We start from the raw sequence: 20,050 nt of genomic DNA, 5'->3' as shown, positions 1-20,050 counted from the left end.
GCAACCAGAAATAAAATGCTATTACAGACCCCTTTCACCAGCAGTACAGTGGGTTGTTCTATTTGCTCTCAGCATTGTTTCTGACTTCAAACCAGAAAGAAGCCATAAAGGGCAGGAAACAGCTCATCTCTAAGCCAAACCCAGAAGTGTGTTTTTTCCATGACGGTTTAGAAAGAACTATGGTTTAGAAAAGCCTACGGGCTCACATGAAGACAGAAGTCAGCCAGGAACCTTGTATTTGGTTCCTGAATTCTACTTCTTGATTCAACACCCCAAAATATTCCAAAAGGGAGATTCAACACAAAGCTTGGCACGTCCCACACTTTTCCACTCAATCTTAGTGCCATAGCACTCTGAAGGCACGGGGACTTTGTTCCTGCCCCAAGTTCAAGCCAGACCAGGGTTATAGCAATTCATCTGACAAGAATAAACAGCGTTTTATGCCTGGATCAAATGCTCAGTCTGGTTCAGGGGCAGCTGTTCAAACACCCTGGCCTCAGGTAGCAGCTTCTGTGCATTCCAGGGCTGGTTACACTGTAACTGCAACCAGGAGAACCTCTGTGCTGGTGTGGAAACCTGTCCTCAGCCAGGGCAGTTCCTTGACTTGATCACTGAGCAGCCCCAGAGTGAAAAGTGTTCCAGCCACCCTCCTGAACCATGACTTCAGGAACCACAAACTTCCACTTCAGACAGCTGTGATTAAAGGGTCTAGAGCTGCAAACTTTATTAGGGATGGGAGAGTCACATCAATGCCGGGATTTGCCAAGCAGGACCTTAGATTTAGGTCCCATTTACACAATGCTGAAATCACAGTTTTGCACTATTTCTCCACTGAGGTCTTGCCTGAAGAGGCTTATCACAGACAAAGATCCCTGTTCACAGCCCAAATCTAAGCTTAAAAAATGGCCAGGATGTTAGAATACAGTACTATCCATTTCTTTATTGTGTATGAAATGTTGTCCAGCAAGCAACAGACATGTATTTATTCCAAATGGGTGCTGGAAACAATTTCACCAATGCACATGGGCCTTGGCACTGCAGCACTGACACAGCAGTGCCATTCCACAGGAGATCAGGAGCAAAGAAGTCTGTGATGCAATTAAAAAAAAAAAAAATCCAAATTTCGAGGCTGCAGCTTAGTGCCACGTTTTGTGGAAAAGTCAAAAAGCTAATAAGGAGTCTTTGAGCACATTGACACAGGCAATGCCAGAAAGTGCTGGTCAGAACCTTGCCCTCCATAATGTCTCAAAAGCAGATCTGCAGCTCTGTAGAGAAGTGGACTCATTCTTCAAAGGTTCAGATTGCAAATCCGAACCTACTAGCAAAGTTTGGGCTGCATATAGCTATGGGATTTCCTGGGTTTTCAGTGTACAAAGAGGCAAACAAAGGCAATTTGTTTGCATGGAGTTCTACAACATAAAGGTGTTTGGGTTTCATTGTTTGGGGGAGAGGTTAAAACAACTTCAAAACTTTTGTCCAACTTGTAAGGAAAGCGACAACACTGTTTTCTCCTGGGCCCCTGAGCATATCTAGCATCCACCTGCATGTTCCACAAAGAATCTAAATAAAAAACCACTACCAACAACAACAAAACTCAAACCACATGGGACTTGAGAACATGCAGTTTAACTGGGTTATTAGAAAAAACAGTGTTTCCAAACACAGCACAAGGGAGGAAACATTTCACAATGCTCCACAGTCAAGAGAAGAGTGACTTCTAGCTCCAGCCCCAGTTTGTGTGTGCTGGCTTGGACAGCACCAAATCCTGCTGCAATATGCGGATGCAGAAGAGGAAGTGGTGACACTTCAGGCAGCCTAAGCTTTCCTATTAAGTCCAGGATTGAAAAATGTGCAAGACAGCAGAATTATAAGTCACTCGATTATAATTCCAGCAGGAAACACTCTGCTCTTATCGGCATTGCTTCAATCCACCCTTGTTATGCTAATCCAGTAACTTGTGAAGCGCCCTTGATAGAGGGGCCATTGTGAGAAAAATACTTCCTTCAACATTTGTTTTCATAGCAGCTACATTTGGGGAAGAAATTACTGCACAGCTTCTACCTCTCAGCAGATCACTGCTTGGATCAGTTTTAGAGGCAGAAATGCAAAGTCCATACGCTCTGCTGAAGCTTTGCTGCTTGGAGCTTCACAGACCCACACCTTGTCAATACGAACCGTGTGTCACTTGGACACAGCCACTGAGCATATTCCATTACCTGGGATTGCTGCTCCCAAGCAGAGCCCGGAGTACCAGCGTTAGCAGAGCCAACAGCTCCCCTGTCACTGTCACACCTGATAAGCAGAGAGGGAAGCCATCATCCTGACAGGCCTTCACCGGGCAACGCCGCTCTTTGAGGCCCATTCAGTGCACAACTCACTCACTGCTGCTGATGTGCACTAAACACCAACTGTTGTCTAGGAAAAAAAAGTGATCCCCACAAGCTAAAAGCAAAATCTGTGCCTTTTATAAAAGAGTCACTGACTGCAGATTGATTTCTCTACTTCTGATAAACTCACCCTTTGGGATCTTTCACCTTGAATTTCATTGGGAATTTTAAGCCATTTTGGACACTTAATAACAGGGACTTTCCCAATTTCTCTGCCCACTAAGACAGTAGTCATCTCACCACTGCAGTTCTGCATTTTGAAAGCATCACATCCTCCCACAGAGTCAGTAGTCAGCAGTCCTAGGCCTTCGACCTTGAAGCCCTTAAACACACTGAAGCCTTCCTTCAGAGAACACAGCAACACTACTCCCTGAGGACAAAATTATAAAGAAGTAGAAGGAGGAAGTACATTTTCTTTCACATCCTAAATTGGCTGATAGCTCCCCCCTCACAGTGTAATCCTGAGCTATGCTTCCCACCAACTCCTTTTTCTTTTGCCTCTAGCTAGGTACGCTGAAATTACTGTATACACAGTATATTTCTGTCTTCTCAATGCTACCTTTAGATTAATAGCCACTGCTTGAGAGGAACCCTTTCTATCCATGAAGAATCACAACAAGTCAGAAGCACTGCAGCTGAAGAGCTTAGCAGGTCAAGCCCAAGGTGTTGCACAGTCACTTGGTAAATCTCAAGGGAAAGGCTTTTTCACTCCAAACAGCTGCTGTGAACACAACCCCGGCACGGCACCGGCACCTGGGCAAGAGCAGCCACCAGAGAAGGACGCAACAAGCTGGTCACACCAGTACCAGCTGAACAGGCTCCAGTGCTCCTGCTCACCAGGTCCTCATGGGGCTGCGTGAGGGACTTTAACCACAAACAAGGCTCTTTTTCTTTCTCCGGTACTTTCACAACTACTGACTGGCAGAATGACGGATACGTCGCCTTTCAGAATGAAAACCCAGGAGCACAGACTCCTCACTCTGCTGTTTTAACTTCACATCTCAGGTTAGAAACACAGCCCCCAACATTCAAACTGGAAGTACAAGGAGAGATCCAGCAAAGGAAGAAGAAATCCAATGGACAACATCCAGCTGCCTCCTCCACTCACTATTATATACTCAAGTACTGCAGCCCCTTGAGGCAACACAGTCAGGACAGATTCCTGGCCTGAAAACTCTTGGAAAGGACTATTTAATCCAGCCTCCCATACAGCATCCAGGCCATAGCCACTGACAGCTGAGCAGTGGGTCATTCCTGCTATCAGCCATCCCTGGGGTTGCTCAGACCTTGGGCTTGGCAAGCCACCCAACACGTGCCTTGTGGTGTATGTTTGCAACATCACCAGGGTTGGCCGCTTCCACTAACAACAACAAGAATAGCATTTACCAGTCCTGCAGGGAATACTTACAGAAACTTAAAAATTAAATTAGGCTATTAAAAACAGCTGTTAGTGCCAGATCAGCATTCTCAGAGCTTCCAGAATGACAAATGCAGAAATACATGATCTCACCTTTTCTTGCTCTCGTGGTTCCTGAAACACAGTCTCATCAGACCTACGCCAGGAACTGGTGTTTAGTTACTCATTTGTTATTTGCCAACCACCTCCTGCTTTGTTTGCTTTTGTTTCAATGTCTTTCAGTTCACTGCTGCAGCTGGACGGACTTTCAGCCTCCTTACCTTGACGGGTACACCACATTCCTTGGCTTTATAACAACCTTCAGTGTTAATACCTACCTACAGTTACCTTCATGGCTAACTTTGGTTTGAAAACAGCTTTTCTGTAGCACCAGGTACCTTGTTACCTGTGCAGATCAGCAATTTACCTGTTTGGAACACTATCCCAAAGTGGGTTCATCAGTGTGTAAAGCAGAAAACCCCCAGGCCGTGTATGAACTCTCCCATAAAAGATGCCACAAAAGGGAGCCAGGTGAATAATTTTGCATTTGAGTAGTTTTATATATATTTCTAGGCCAGGCCACACCAGACATTCAACTTGCACTTGAAATACCTCAAACTTAAGATCCACCCCTCCCTACACGGAATTTTTCTTTCTGTTCTTTATAGACAGGTATTTTAAGCCTCATTTGTGAATGTATTTTCAGTGAGCATCCTAATGAGGATGAAGAGAAGCATAAACTACATGCTCCAGTGTAGGACTCAGAGAATCTCTTACTGAAGCTTATTTTCTAATCAAGTGGGGCTGTCAGACTTCATTAACTGCAGGACCACCAGTAAAAATGCATCCATTGCAGATTCTCTGAAGCTAAAAAGAAGAGAGTTATGTCCTCCTTCGCAATTCACTACTAGTGATCAGGATCCCTTTCCACGAAGTCAGCTCTCTAAAAACACCACCACCAAGAAAAGTAGTTTAGGCAAAAATAGAGAGTTAGATCTGGTCTGACCGAGCATGTTAGATTAGTGGGGAACATTATCTTGACTCCTAACCTACACAGAAAGCTGGAACATTGACAAGAGACTTTTCACAGCACTTAAGGGCTGGCAGCAGTTGCCCAGAATTCTTCACCCTTTAAGCAGGTGTTAAACCTCCTGGGAAAGAGCCAAACAGTACATTCGAGTTACTGAAGCAATTGAATCATTTGTTACATCACCAAAACACTGCAAAAAGTGGGAGCAATTCACTAGAAAAAGGTTTTGAACAGCCCCATGATAAGATATCCTGAAGCCACAGAGCAAATATCTGCAATAACTCCCATGTTTTCATGTTGCTTTTTATTGAATGAAGGCAAGTGGTGCATAAACTGCAGAGCAAAGTAGGGCAGAGCATCTGCTCAAACACTCTTACAAAGCACTCAGTAGCTGTTCTCACTTAAATCTATGCAGCATAAAACCAACCACAATACCAAGTGAAGTAGTTCTCTTTCCTTTATGGGTCTGCAGAAGAACATCACAAGACACCCTTAGTCTTCACTGCAGAAAGAGCTAAAGACAGAAGCTTTTGATTTTGCTGGTTCTTCCCATCTTTAAAAATAAAACAGCCATCTCAAGTTTTTACTAAAAAGAGAAAGCAAGCTTGAGTGTGTATTGAGAAAGCATTTTAACTTAACTCTACAGACAGCACTAGTGGGGGGAAAATGCAGACAAACTTTACCCTCTCCAGACTGGAGGGTGAGGGTGCTCTTGATAGGGGAGTAGGAAGAAGGAATTCAGGGAGAGAGATGGCAAGAATATGTCCCTGGTGCCTTCAGGGTTTTAATCACATTAGCTGAGACAAAGCTGCCCACTGCACTTGCACCTTGAGATCAGTAACAGGCTCTCTATAGGGTTTATCCTGCCTTGCTAATGACACAGATTCACCTTCTTAAGGCTTTGTGGTTTTAAAGGACACACCACACACGTGAATGTGTTCCCTTCCTCCTCCCCTGTTCTCTGGTGACACAGCCCCTGGGTGCCACACAGCAGGTGAAGCAGGATGCTGCTCTCTGCACATACATCATTATTTACCCTGCTTTGCTCCACATTAATGAGGGTATTTACATGAGGGGGCACTTCCTTCCTGAATTCTTTGTGCCCTCCATCCTTACTAGGCACCATAATCCTGTTTATGACATGCTGGTTGCTATGGAAGTGATTATATTGTCACTAGATTATACCCTCATGTGGAAAGCATGTAAGTGAAGGAACATGAGCAGGTTTTTGCATACATTTAAAGGCATGATAGTGCAAACCCACGTGTAATAACTGGGAGCTTTAACAGTAGCTTCCAGACACAGAGTATGACCATAACGAATAGCATGGCATCAAGTTTTAATTTGGTTTTCTCCTAAAAAAAAAAAAAGAGATTTTTTTTTCCATTTTCCTGTCACCAGCTGCCACTATTTAATTTTAGACAGTGCCCTGCAGCTGAACAGTACAGTCCCAGCCACTTTCCCAGGACCCTGAAAATACTTCAGCGCTCAAAACATCATCTCTTTAGTCTAAAGATCAGGATGAAAGAAGTGACAAGATCATATAACCAAGCTCCACAACTCTAACTGCCCTTTTGTTGATTACTGTCTTTTATAAGAGCAAGGATTCAGAGAGCAGAGGCAAGAGAGACAGATCATCTCAGATCTGACACGCTCGGTGAGACGCATGACTAACTCAGCTTGAGCTACAGAGCAGGACAGTGGACGTGCCTGGAATGAGTAACCCCACCAGGAAGCCTATTTGCCATGGGCACAGGCATGGGGGGTTATCTGGGTGCTGCCTGGATGGTAAATACATGACAGTGAAGAGTGCAGTGTAAATAGCCCGGAGACCCTGCTCCTTGCAAGCAGCTGGGAATCACACGAGACACCTTCCTACCTACTGAGACCCCACTCGGCAGCACTCGAGGGGCTTTAGATTTTTACAGCCAGGATTGTCCAAGAAGCCATCACCCCAAGTGCAGCATTGATGACAACATGCAGTGGCCAGCACCATTCCCCCAACTGATGGTACGAGCCCACATGTGCTCTGAACCCTTCCTCACCTACAGCACAGCTCCAGCCATCAGCACACCCATCCAGGTCAGGCAAGACAGAAATACTGTAGTGGAACACAAAGAGCCACACAGCCCAAACCACAGGTGTACCAAGAAGAAGATGCTTACCCCAGTATAGCGAATGTTTTGACTACAAAAAGAATATACAGCTTGCAGGTAACATCAAACCTTGCACCAGCTGCAGCTTTAGAACAACACCATGGTTCCTCTTCGTACCTATGCTGTTCTAACAGAAAAAGATATCCCCCATGGAGAATAAATCTGAGGACAACACTTGTTTCCAGAGGCTCTCAGCCCTGTTTACAGTTAGCCTATGTTCATAGCACATGGGCAAGACTGCACTGACCAAGGTCTGAGTGCAGCTACACAGAAAACACTCAGGATCTCTGTTTTCCCAGGAGACGTGACCAGTGACTTGTCAGAAGGTAGCAGCATGTCAAAGGCTAGTTGAGCACATCCCCAAGGATGAAAGTCTTGTAGGACTAGCTTTAGTATCAAAGAAATTGTCATGTATGTGTTTGTGAGTAGGCAGTAAAGGACTAAATTGCTGGTGAATCCCATCTGAAGGCACAGATGTTAGAAAGGAAGCTCAGCATTCACTACATCAGACAAAGCAGCAAATTTCACGTTGGCAGGGAAAGGAAATACAGACATGACTGGTTTGAACTCGATGATGTACTTGATGAGCACTCAAAGTCTATCCTTAAAACTGCTTCTTTCTTAGGAACCTTATATTTCATTTATTGCACCAAACAGTCAAGATCACTCTTACCGAAGCCAACACATGTAAACCAAACCTAATAATTAAGTTAGTGATTAAAGTCCTGCCCAGAGGTTATACCTGCAGAACTACATTTCACCAGTTGGATATGTCACTGCTGTGGTACAAGAGGTACATCTCCTCCCGTGAGCAGATGATTCAGATATATCCACAAAGTGAAGTTAGATCTGCAGAGGACATTAAGAAGTGGGTCAATCACAGGCAGAAGATGCAATAGCTACTAAATAGCTAGTAAATGTATTTAGGACAGTAATAAGACAGGCAGCAGTCTCTCAAAGCAACATTTTCTTGAGAACGAAATTAAGAGCAATGAAATATTATAGCAGCCAACTGAACTTCAATAGCTGCAACAAAATGCACACAAAAAAGGTGCAAAGGGCACTGCAGTGAGACACGTGACCCAGCAAGCCGTTGCCTCAGTAAGAATTTCAGACTTAAGATACTGGGAGTACACAGACAAGAAGAATTAACATGCCAAGGGGGGATTAGGGTAACGAGATCCTCATACCTTCTCATCATCCTCTGCTGGGAGAGGAGGCAAGTTCACAGCTTGTCCCTTCCTCCTTCTCCCATAACCTCCACATCACCCGAGGCGAGAGCTAAAGCTGCACTAATAAAAACAGCAGAGCCAGCGTTAACTGTCCAACCTTGTTATTTACACCTCAGCAGAACCCTCCCAGCATCTACTATCACTCACACGGCTCCTCCAAGAGCTGCCTGCTAGCACAGAGGCCTTGGAAGCACATCCCAGAGCACCGTTTGTCCACGTGGAGAATTCTTTCAACAGCAGTTGACGTATTTTATGTTCGCCACCTTTAGTTTCACATTTAATATTAAAGCATTGAAAATGCTGAAAAGCTTGTGTTAGAAGAGGTTTTTAATTTGCAACAGGTCAAGCTGAAAAAGCCCAAAAAAACAACCTCTGCAGTGATCAAGAGATTCACTGTTAGAGCATCAGCCTTCCTAGATCATGGACTCCGAGACCAGCCAAGAACTTCACCAGGACGTTTACCCAGCTGTCCTTATGGGAATGAAAGGCTATTTTAGCCTTGGAAATTTGTTGCTCTCACTAACTTGTCTACTCAGGTTGATCCAACGTCTGTTGTCTAACCTGTAAGAATTTTGGATATATACATATGTAAGGAAAGGCCAGTGATCCAGCACATTTGACCTCAGAAGCCAGGGATGAAGCCCTGTCCTGCCCAAGCTCCAGGCACTGCTCGGTCTCATAAGGCAACAACAACTCAGACTGTGTGGGGAGAGGATGGGAAGGACAAACAGAAGATGAGGGTCACATTTTGAAATACTAAAAGGCACACAAGAAGTGGTGTTCAGTGGTATTAAAATAGCACTCTCATCCAAAGTAAAGATTTCTGTTATAGCTACACAAGTGTCAAACAAATCATTCCATCCTCACTGGATGTGCTATCTGTGCTTTCCACTAAATCCAGACAGAAAAAGACCCAAAACACAGCTGATCCATTTTTTCCTGCCACCTACTACAACTGAAACAGTTTCCCCTCTTAAAGGAACATGAACATTAACACTTGCCATTGCCTAGCAGTACCTCTAATCTGCTCTTGTGCAATAGCTCCCATTTTCTCAAGTCCAAAGTGTTCATTCTAACCTTACTCAAGTCAAAATTCTAAAGAAAAAAGAGAAGCAAACCTATTTTTTTAATCATATTTGTCTAAGCTCAGTGACAGTCAGATATCTCCGTCTCCAGCCTTTTCCTAGATCTGTGCCTTTCTGGTTTGCTTGCACTTGACAGCCTGTCAGTCCAATGCTAAATGGAGATCATGTTGTCAGGGTCTACTACAGCATTCCCAGTGATCAAAACTACAAGTAGAGTTGCAATAAAGTAGAAATAAGTCCTTTCCCAAAATCCTTTCAGCCTTCCCTCTAGTTCTCCTTCTGCAAAAGAAAAAAACCATGAGTATTTCAAAGATACCAGAATTAGCACAGAGTTCTCCCAGAAGACCCCAGTCATCTGTTGCTGGGGGTCAGCCACAAAAATTAGTTCTCAAAATTACCTTCCTTCCCATTTTGAAAACAAGAAGAGATTACAAAATTATAGAAGTTCACTATTGACTTTTTTTTCCCCCAGAAGACTCAAAAAAAAGTACCTGGTACTTTTCGTTGTAGAACACTCAGCTATTCTCTAACTTCCAAACAGCAAAATGGGCACTGTCTGCAACGCCTGCAACTGCTCCTGTTACACTTATTCCAAAAGTGTGATTCCCTCAGGTGCTAAAGGCTTAAGATAACATGTTTGAGTAACTTTTCCTTAGATTCTCCTTCCTCTTTTCTCTCCTTGAAAGTTACATTATTACACCTCCCAAGGAAAAAAAAAAATTTGTAAACAGGACAACTGCACCCTTTCCTCTTAGTTCAACACCAAGAGGCAAGATTCAGCTGAGGTCAGCCACAAGATTCAGACAGAGGTCAGCAACTACACACACTCAGCTGCTTCCTTCATTTCTAGGCCCTTGCATGTTCCTCACCAAAATCCAAACCAAGGAAGAGCTCATCAGATCTGTATTTGCCAAAAACCCATGGATTCTGCAACTGATGCAGCACAGCTTGTTACAGCTGCAAACATTCCTGGGCTCTGATAATTATAAGCCCATGGCTGGGTGTCTAATTAAAGGAGGAATGAATTAATGAGTTTTACCAAAGGCTTTTGAGTCCCCATTATAATTCTCACCCTTAATCGGCAGCAGGACACTCAAAGGACAGCGGGAGCAGGATCAAGAGCAGAGACGGCGGGATGGATAAACCACCCCCAGCTGATGCTTCTCCCCATCACGTTCCTCTCCAACATGTCACTGTCATTCAGACCCCGACAGCCAGATCAAACCCAGCAGGAAAACGCCTGGGCCTTTTGGACAGCTGAATACAAAAATGCTTCCTGAAGCTGCCACAAAGCACACACCAGCCTTTGAATGCCGAGAGCGGGGAGATGCCGGGCGAGAGGCTCCGCAGAGCGCTGACTCCGCCACTTCCATTCATCCCGGCCCCAGCCCCCACCCAGCGCCAACAATTACAGTTCAGTCTCAGGCTCCCAAGGAGGCAGAAATTGAAAACACGTTTTCATTGAAGCACAGCTTGAATTTCATGAATTCCATTACTCTCGACTTTCTCAGCATTTCCTGGAGTGAATACTGTAAGACAAGGGAGAGAGGGGACAGGAGGGCTGGAGGTAGGGCAGCAATCCTGTGTCACCCCTCTGACCACACCAGTCCAAAAACAGACTAGGGGCACTTGCAGTGAGGACACGACTGTTCCCGAACAAAAGAAAATAAGTATATGCTAAACATAAGTTTAGGGAGGAAGTAAAATAACCAACTGCCAGAGGCCTGGGAGCAGTAACAACCTCCCTTACGACCAGCACTTAAATAGCAAGGCTGCAGGCACAGCCAGATGTGAAGCACTACAATTTCAGCAAGCAACAGAAAGCATCTCTTTGGCAGGCTGAAGAATTCTTAGCTACTACAGCAAGTATCAAAATAACCAGTTCATCAGCTACAGGAACTTGAGCACACTGTTAACTGCGAGAAAGTTCACCCCAGGGAAAAAGCGATGGTAACCGGAGAGAACAGGTAGCGCCGAGCTATGGGTCATTTTTTCCACATGTACAGTTGTAACACGATCAACTTTGTGATTATTCAGTTTTGCTAATTAACACCCTATGGAGAGAGCTTTGATAGCATTAGCAATACTCTTAATGGTTCCGTCACCGACATCCTTTTCCCTCTCCCCCCGACCCCAGCCTGGGCCTTATCTTAAGGAGCATTACATCATCTACTGCACCAAGGCCTCCTTGTAACAGACACTATTATGCAACTGAAGTGCCTCCATTTGGATTTTGGCGTTATTTTGGATTTCGGTGTTGAATAGGCGGCTTGTTTAAATTCTCAGCATGAACAGCAGCATTTTACAGCCTGAAAAGGGTGTCCGTGCACAGGCACCAACACTGGCATAAAAACTCGTCTGAATGTGTTATACATTTGTGAAACATCCATTCCCCACATTCCCCTTTCCCCTCCTCCAGGAATAAGTCCCGCATTGTTAGGACTGATTAGCAATATCTTTCATCCCTAATTTCACACTACAAAGGGCTTTCATGCATATGCACGTGTGGCACCATTCTGAGCCATATCAGCCACAAAAAGCATTTAGTACTGACCGAGGAAATCGAAATCTGAGGATGCAGCTCCAGTTTAAGTGAGGGTGAAGGGGACTGTCAGCTCTTCCCCTGGCTGGTTTCAACGCTGCTCTTACCATTGACCAAAAAACGCTCATTTTTTAAAATAACAACTTAAAAGAGGTCTGGCACACATTACATCTGCTGAAGCAAGCAACCTGATGACCATGTGAAAGCACAAATGATTGTAAATGTTACCCTCATACCCAAGTGCTCAGAGAAGGGAATGGTACAAATGTCATGACCGAGTTACACCAACTCCATGGATTGCACGCTAACCTACTTTTCTTTTCTTGCAAGAGAATAGCCTTGCAGCCTTAGCACACAAATGACTACTTTGCAAAAAACGTGCACATTTGCAGCTCCCCAAACCCTAAAGCTCACAATTACAAGATCAAACTTAGAGTGGCTCATTACCCAGAAATCTTAAAAAAAAAAAAAAGGTCTGAAATGAAAGCCTTTTGCAACATGAAAGTGCTCTGTGGTTTGCTCTTTCCTAGTTTATCTAATATGAAAAAAAAAAAAGAAATTGCATCAGCATGGCTCTGCCCCACAGCTTCTGTTCACTAGGATACCTGCAGACCCTGTCACCATGCAACAAAAGTAATTCCTGGTTTGAGGATAAATGTAACCAATTTCTAGCTTTTCACCACTGCAACAGAACCAACAGTCTCAGTCACCCCTTGAAGTGGAGGAAAAGGGAGGATTTCCAACAGTGAGGACTTTTTTCTCTTTTTTTTAGACTGTCATATGAGTGCATCTCCAGGACTAAAAGTCCTGCATGAACTTGATCCTCCTTGATTTTAGCTCACCTGTCTTGTTAATCATCGTCGTCAGCTGAAACAAAGAACTGGTAGGATGACACACCCTGAAAGTACAAACAGCCTGGCAAAGAGAGAAGCAAGGTTACTGGGTTCTGGTTTTATTATTATTATTATTATTATAAATAATTCTCCAGGATATATCAATATATCCCTGACCATTCTTAGTCTTATTCAGGTCTTAAAAGTGAGAATTAAGGTTCAGTACAGAAGATAATCCTGATATATTCCAAAGTTACTCAAGTGTCGTCTGAACCTTACAGCAAATAAATTCCCAGACATCACGTCCCTTCCCCCAGCTATGGGAATCACATTCAGTTGAAAACAAGCCAAGTTCTCCTACCCACTCAAGGGGAATGGGAAGTCTCACCATAACTGGTAAAAAGTTTACTACTGAAAGATTTAACAGAAACAAGAAGAGAATTGACAGTCATCGAGAGGTTAATGCAGACGAGATGCTGACTCCCCTCCACTCCAAGAAAATTAAGAGTGAGCACTATCTTACTCACTGCTTGCTTTCAGCCACCCAAGCGTATCCAGTTGACATCAAAGAACATAAAAGAGTGACTTCAGGAGAAGCCTTGGCCATCACTGCTTAGCATTCAGCACCCCAATCCTTAAAACAGGTACAGGACTGTCCCTGAGAGGAGTCACACCAAGGTGACCAGGCAAGCTCTGCCACAGCACAGTCCTATTGCATCAACACAAACAGCACCAACCATCAACTCTGGACTTCACCCCTTCCATCAACAAGTGTGCTGGTGGGGGGAAGGGGTATAAAATTAGCCTTGTCCTAGAAGAACAAGGAGGAAAAAAAAGAAAAAGTGGAAAAAAAGAGAGAAACTCAAGGGATTAGAAGGCACTCATCCCTCCAACTGTCTGTTCTGAAGTCACATACGTCAGGAAATCTGATGTGACAAAGGTTCATAACTTACATCTCACTATCAATGGACAGATTTTTGTTTACAAGTTCAAAAATAAACCTAATCCCAAAATAAAAGTAAGATACCAAGAAGACTTGTAGCACACCTCCTTAATCCACATTCAAAGCTTTGGGATTAAGTCAGAGAAAGCACCTGACTTCCTACCCTTAATCTCCAGAGTCATGCCTAATGGGATATGTTCTTCTGGGTGAGAATTTCTCATCTCACTTTCCCTAATAATGAAAAATAAGGAGCACTAAAAATCCACATCCACATCTGCTTTAAGCAGTGCTTGTTTTATTGGATCAACATTTAAACAAAGGCGCTTTGTTAACCTGAAGAGCACAGATGTTCCTGTGCTCAAAAAGGCATTAAGAATTGAGGGGAAGAGGGAAAGAAAAAAAAAATTAAAAAAAAAAAAAAGAGGAGATGGTAAAACTGAACTGATTTTGACTAGCCCTTTCTCCAGAATGCCAGTGATCAGGTTTTGCAGACCAGGAGACATATGGTGTTACACTCATACATAAAAAAAAAAAAAAAGGGGATTTTTCAAGAGGATAGATGTCTTGGTGCAGAAGTACCAAGGTGCCAGTGGCTGGCCACCACAACCAGAGGAATGTTTAAATTCTGGTTCTACTCTTCCAGCTAAGAGCAGCATGATACCTTCCATGGTACCTTCAGAGCAAGCTGCATAAAGTTCTCTTAAGACTGGGAAGCTCACGGGGCTGGGCAGCAGCATCTTCTCTGTGTAGGATTAATACTTTTAGGACCCTGTCCAGATGAAGCAAGCATGGTTTACACCTTTGCATACTCACTTGCACCTCCTTCCCTCCAACCCCCACAAGGTGTTTCACATTTTTCCAAGACACCTCTCACCCCCTCCATGTGTGCTGTGCTCTGTTCAAACCATACATTTAGAACAGTTACTTTTTTTTGTCTAGAGTAAGGTAATCTACAGTCAGGGTTTCCAGAAACTGTCAGTTCTCAGGAGACCATCTGAAAACGTAGCAGCACAGCATGGGTCAGCAAAACAAAGTAAGGCTGCAGACAGAAAGCTGGCAAAGGTTGATTTTTTTTTTTTCCTGTCTGTACACCATATGCTGCTGCATGACTGGATGTACAGTCAACAGAAAACATTGTATACCTACCTTTGGTAAAAAAAAGCCATCAAAAGTTGTCTTGATTGTACATTTTCAGTTATTCATTGTGCTGCAGTTCCTTAGGAAAGGCTCTTCCAGATAAAACACAGAATAGGAGTCAGACCACAGCACCAATTTGCTGATGGTTACTCATGCAGCAGAGACTGACGAGTAAAGGGAAGAGGGGATTTACCATCAGCTCTTAGAAAAATAAAAGTAACTTCAAATTCATTAGAAAACATTGGATTCTACTAACAGGGGTCACTTAACCTTTCTGGAAATACAAGCAAAGTAGTGCTACAGCAGGAGAGCTGATCAGACCTTGGAAATGGTCCATCTATTCTTGAAAGAAAGAAACCTTCAGTCCAACCCCTTTAAGGAAGGCACATTACCCTCTGACTTTGAGCCAACTAGACAAAAACACGTCATCCAACTTGACTAATACACATGTTTCCAATTTACAGAAAGACTCTTGGTTTCAAAATTGAAATAAGACGCCAGTACAGTAGAGGAAGTTCTAAAACAATCTCTATAATCCAAGTTTTTTGGCAGTTTAGGCTCCATCGTGTTTCTCCAGCCAAGAAATACTTCCAAAGATGACATTAGCTGTCATGTGCAGGGAAACAGCCTCACAGAGCCAGAAAGTACCTGACAGAATTAATTTCTTGCTGAACCTTTGGCTATGGGTTCAAACACACGTCTTGGATTAGAGTTGGCAAGCCAAAAGAAGGGAAGCATCTCTGGGCTTACACAGCACCTTTCCCTGCTGGATCCCCCCCTCAGCACACGTTTGGTAGGAGAAAAAGAATATTACAGGACAAAAGCACTGACAGAGGTATGACAAGGAACTCCTGGGTGACAACACTGAAGAGACCATCTCAAAACCAAGGACTAGAGCATATCCCTGCTCTTATTGATGCTTCCTTTAGCACGATTCTGCATCTTAATTGGTGTGAATCAATCATCCAGTCACTTTCCAAAGCACACGCTGTTGTCATTACACCTACTAACCGTGCATCTGCAGTTCTGACTCTTACTGAGAAAGCACGAAGTGGTGCAAGGAATGAGTTTCAAAGATGCTGGAGAACTTTGCTTTTTCCAAGCCTGATTCACACACAACCTATGCGTCTACACAGAGTCGTGTCAACATTGCCAGTTTCCAGCAATAAGCAAAAAGCTGAAATTCAAGTCAAGGTTCCCTGGCTTAGCCTCTTTTCTCCTTCACTGTTCACAGCACACTTCTCAGCACACAGAGACTCAAGAGCTAAAGCATTGTGGGCTCCTTTTCTGTCAGTGCCACAGACACCCTGACTCAAGCAGATATCCCATTACCTGTTGTTGTGCTGTATTACCAAAGCTATTCAGCTTTTCTACTTCTTTCCAGCATGTGACCTCCACACAACCTCAAGGCTCTTAACCAACTCTATCCTGAGAAAGAAAGTGAATTCAACTAAGTCAGTAACAAATACTTACATGACTAAACAGATTAAACCAGTGACATCACCAGTCTCAGGGCCATCTTACTGGGCCAATCAACTGAATTGGAAGTAAGTGGACAGTACTGGCAAGATTACCATCATTTGTTCAGCAGCAAAAGGCAGGGACACCAGAACTGGTGTTAGCATGATGCTGTCAGAAGGAAAAGGAGCTCTGCTCCATTTCTACATTCCCTTCACTCCAGAATTTGTGACTCACTACACAATGAAAAGGCTTTGCAGTGCACTGCAGTATGACTCAGATGAGAATACAGCCAGAACAAAGCTGTTCATATCAAGATATTTTCAACCCCAATGATTCATGGGAGGATTAGGAAAAGAACTGGTCTGATAAGATCCTCTATAGGGAGGGCTATGGAGCAAGTCCTGCAAGCAGCACATGAAGACAGATCTGATAGGACTCACCAGCATGCCAAACCCCCTGGAGAAGAAGGATTACAACCCCAGTTCAATCTACATTGAGGTTCACCTCAATTCCCCCAGAAAAACAAAAAAACCAAACAACTAGTTGTACTGCTGTCCACAGCTTGTCGTGGGGGAAGTGGAGCATCTGAAGGACATCAGTACAGATATACATTTTTAAACAATCTAGTCTGGAGGGGAAGGATCTGTTCTGCTCCTCCACACTCGCACACACTGTTCTAGCCTAATGCAACAAGATATGCTGTGGGAGAAGATAAGAGTAAGTAATACCAAGAGAAAGTGTTTCAGAGCCTGACTCAGGTGTACGCAGCCAAAACCTGCAGCTGCACTGATGTCAGCCCTTGGCAGCAACACCACCCTAAGTATTTCTCATGTTCTCAGACAAAAGGAGGAAGCCCTGGTAGGTTGGTACACAATGGACACAGCTGCCTTGAGAGAGGCTGGCGCACAGGGGGTGTCCCTCCTGCTCTGACCAAGGGGACTACACGGGACAGAACAGCACAAGTAGCCATCAGATCTGCGTCCTGCTAGATATTCCCCATCATCCAGGGTCCCAGAAGACTTGGCAAAGAGCTAGACTTCAAAGACTGGCAGTGTGTGCTTATCTACCTGTGCTTCAGAGAGGTTTCAGGGGACAACAGCTCGTCTGCTGCTTCAGTGGAACAGCGGCTTGCACATCACACTAATCCTTGCCAGGTAGAGGTGGAAAGCTTGTTAAATCAGCAGCCTCCTCACCTGCAGGAGCACGTGGCACTGCAACAAGTGACATGACAACAGGCTAATGCAAGGCACTGCATTTCACTTCTGGCTGAAGTGAGATGTTCAGCTGATGCACAAATTCAAAGCCTGTCATCAAAACATGAGTAAATATTTACTAAGAGGTTACAAAATGAAACAGTTTCATAAGGAAAACAATGCTTTCCCTTGGCCATAGGCTGGGAAATCTTTTTCTAGAGAAGCAGTAAAGAATCAGAAAGGATACATTGCTTCCTTCCTCATAACAAATCAGAATGGGAAGGGACACTGAGCCCAGCTGTATATCTATTTATGGTGACAGTGCAGCTAACCAATGGCTTGAAGTCATGGAGTTTTCTAAAAGGTGATCTTTCCTTACTATAGCTGGGGATGCCCTGCCTTTATCCATCCCCATAAACTCCCAGCTAGCATCCCCTACTGACCTCTCCTCAACCTCTGGAGAACTCAAATGCAGTGTGTAGTTTAACAGTTCACACTTAAGAATCAGGGTATCAATCACTAATGGAATACAAACCAAAAATACACACAGTTTGTGGCAATGAGACCTACAAAGTAAAGAAAATAAGCAGAACTTAAGATTAAAAATGGACTTCCTTATTTTGAGGATGTATACAATCCCACCTGCTAAATACAAAAGGTTCCTAAAGCTAAGGGGAGACAATGCCAGCACAGGCTGCAAACAGAGCAAGAGATGCATATTCATAACAAAGCTAACAGAAAAAAAGCTAGAACTCAAAACCAAAAGGCCTTCTGAACAATTTAAAGCATGAGAGAGCATTCAGCATTTCAGTTCCCAGCCCAGGATTAAGTTTCCCTGTTTCACTGCATTAGAATTAATCTGTGTGGCTACGAACTCCAGAGTCAACTCGCAGAGCCACAGCAGCTTCGTTATATAACCACGACACCGATAGCACAGGCTGCATTGCTGGAGCCTGTTTGCTCCCCCTCACCAACACCAAAACCAGCAAAGCTGCCGCTGCTCAAATCATTCTCTTGACGACAGACGCCTCAGTAATCCAGACATTCGAGTTTGGATTTGATAAGACGTTTTCTTGCGAGCTGATGTTAAGACTTAAAAGGCCATCGACTGCTGTGCAAGAAGTCCTTAATATCATCAAGGGAGGGGAGGCAGCTACACAGGAGGAGAACAGCAGAAGGCTTTAAGTGGGAATATGATTACTGTAGAAAAATTATCTGACAAACAAACACAACCCCAGACTGTTGCTAGGAATGCTTTCAAGCAATTTAAGTGAAAATCAGTACATCTGCCATCTATTCAAAGGTCAACTACTGCTTGTTTCACGATAACACACTCCCAAGAACATCTTTCCATGAACTCTTAACTTCTGATCTCCAGCTTCTCATATACCTTGTTTTAAAGGCAGTTACCCTCTGAGGTCATGGAAATACAGTTCAGCTGCTGTGCAGCATTACATCTGCATGTGGCCATCTTGAACTCTGCTAAGACAAGGGAACTAAAATTAACAAATTGAAGCCCCAAATACAAAGTTATGTCAAAAGTCCCTTTGATTTACAGGTTTCAAGGTGTTTCTTTGTATCCACCCATCGCTCTTTAAACACATCTCTCGCATTTTGCTCTAGCGTCAGCCCACAGGTCCGTTCATCTGTTCAAAACAAAAAGCCAAAACACACTGATTTCTCAAGTATTTCTAATACCTTCTATTTCCAGGATAAAATGAGAACTGTTTAGATACCTCAGCCTTCCTGCCTGTGTGCATGACAGCAGGCTGCATATATAGGACACTGCAAGTATGTTCAGAAAAGCAAAATGGTGTTTTCAAAACCAGAGAGCGTGGCAAAACGAGGCAGCAGAGCCACTGCAGCTCTGTTCCAAGATGACAGCAGAGATCACAGATGTTGGAGCGCACAGATTCACTCCACAATCATTTTAATTACGTGCCTAGCCAACCAAGCACAGGATACGGGTTAAGCAGTATTAAAAAAAAAAAAAAAAAAAAAGCGGCACACAAGTATTGTGTGAGCATCCTCCCGTGCACTTGATGCGAACGCCGCTCCCGTGCATTAAGTCATCTGTTTTCCAGCAGGCAGGCAGTCGGTTTTGGGAAGGCACTGCTGGCCTCTCTGCAGGGCTGGTGGCACCAATGAGGATGGTCAGGGCAGCCTGCACAGGGTTATCGCCGGCGATGGGGGGTTATGGTCCAGCCAGAGGCACCAGGCCGGGACGGTGCCTTCGCCTGGGCAGCGCTGGGACCCGGCCAGGGCACCCACCAGGGCACCCACCAGGGCAGCTCCAGCCCCGCTGCCGGGGCCGCTCCGCGATGCGGTTTAGTGGGCACGGTGGCGTTCGGCCAAAGGTTGGGCATGATGACCCTGGAGGTCCATTGCAACCTTAACGATTTTATAATTTCACCTTCTCCCAAGAAGAACTTGGGGCTTCCAGCAGCCTGGCGGGGGTGGGGGGGAGCTCAGGGCTCCTGCTCACCTCGCCGGCAGCGACAACCTCCAGCCGCCAGCAGGGAGACCCCTGCCCCGACCCTGGGCAAGGGGATGGAGGGGGCAGCTCCTGCCTGCCAAAACCTCAGGAACAGGGGGGACACGGCACCCACCGACACCCACGGGCACCCACCCGGGGAGCCCCAGCGGGGGCCGGGC

General features: G+C 44.5%; 1 protein-coding gene across 2 annotated transcripts in view; it reads right to left on the bottom strand.

Moving 5' to 3' along the window:
- TTYH3 (tweety family member 3) overlaps nucleotides 1-20,050 on the bottom strand; it is a 75,705-nt gene that overhangs the window by 55,364 nt on the left and 291 nt on the right. The window lies entirely within an intron of this gene.

Source organism: Lepidothrix coronata, unplaced genomic scaffold, assembly GCF_001604755.1.
Source record: "Lepidothrix coronata isolate B3197 unplaced genomic scaffold, Lepidothrix_coronata-1.0 Scaffold41, whole genome shotgun sequence".
NCBI lineage: Eukaryota > Metazoa > Chordata > Aves > Passeriformes > Pipridae > Lepidothrix > Lepidothrix coronata.
Note: the sequence above shows the minus strand (reverse complement) of the source record. Positions and strands in the feature narration are given on the sequence as shown.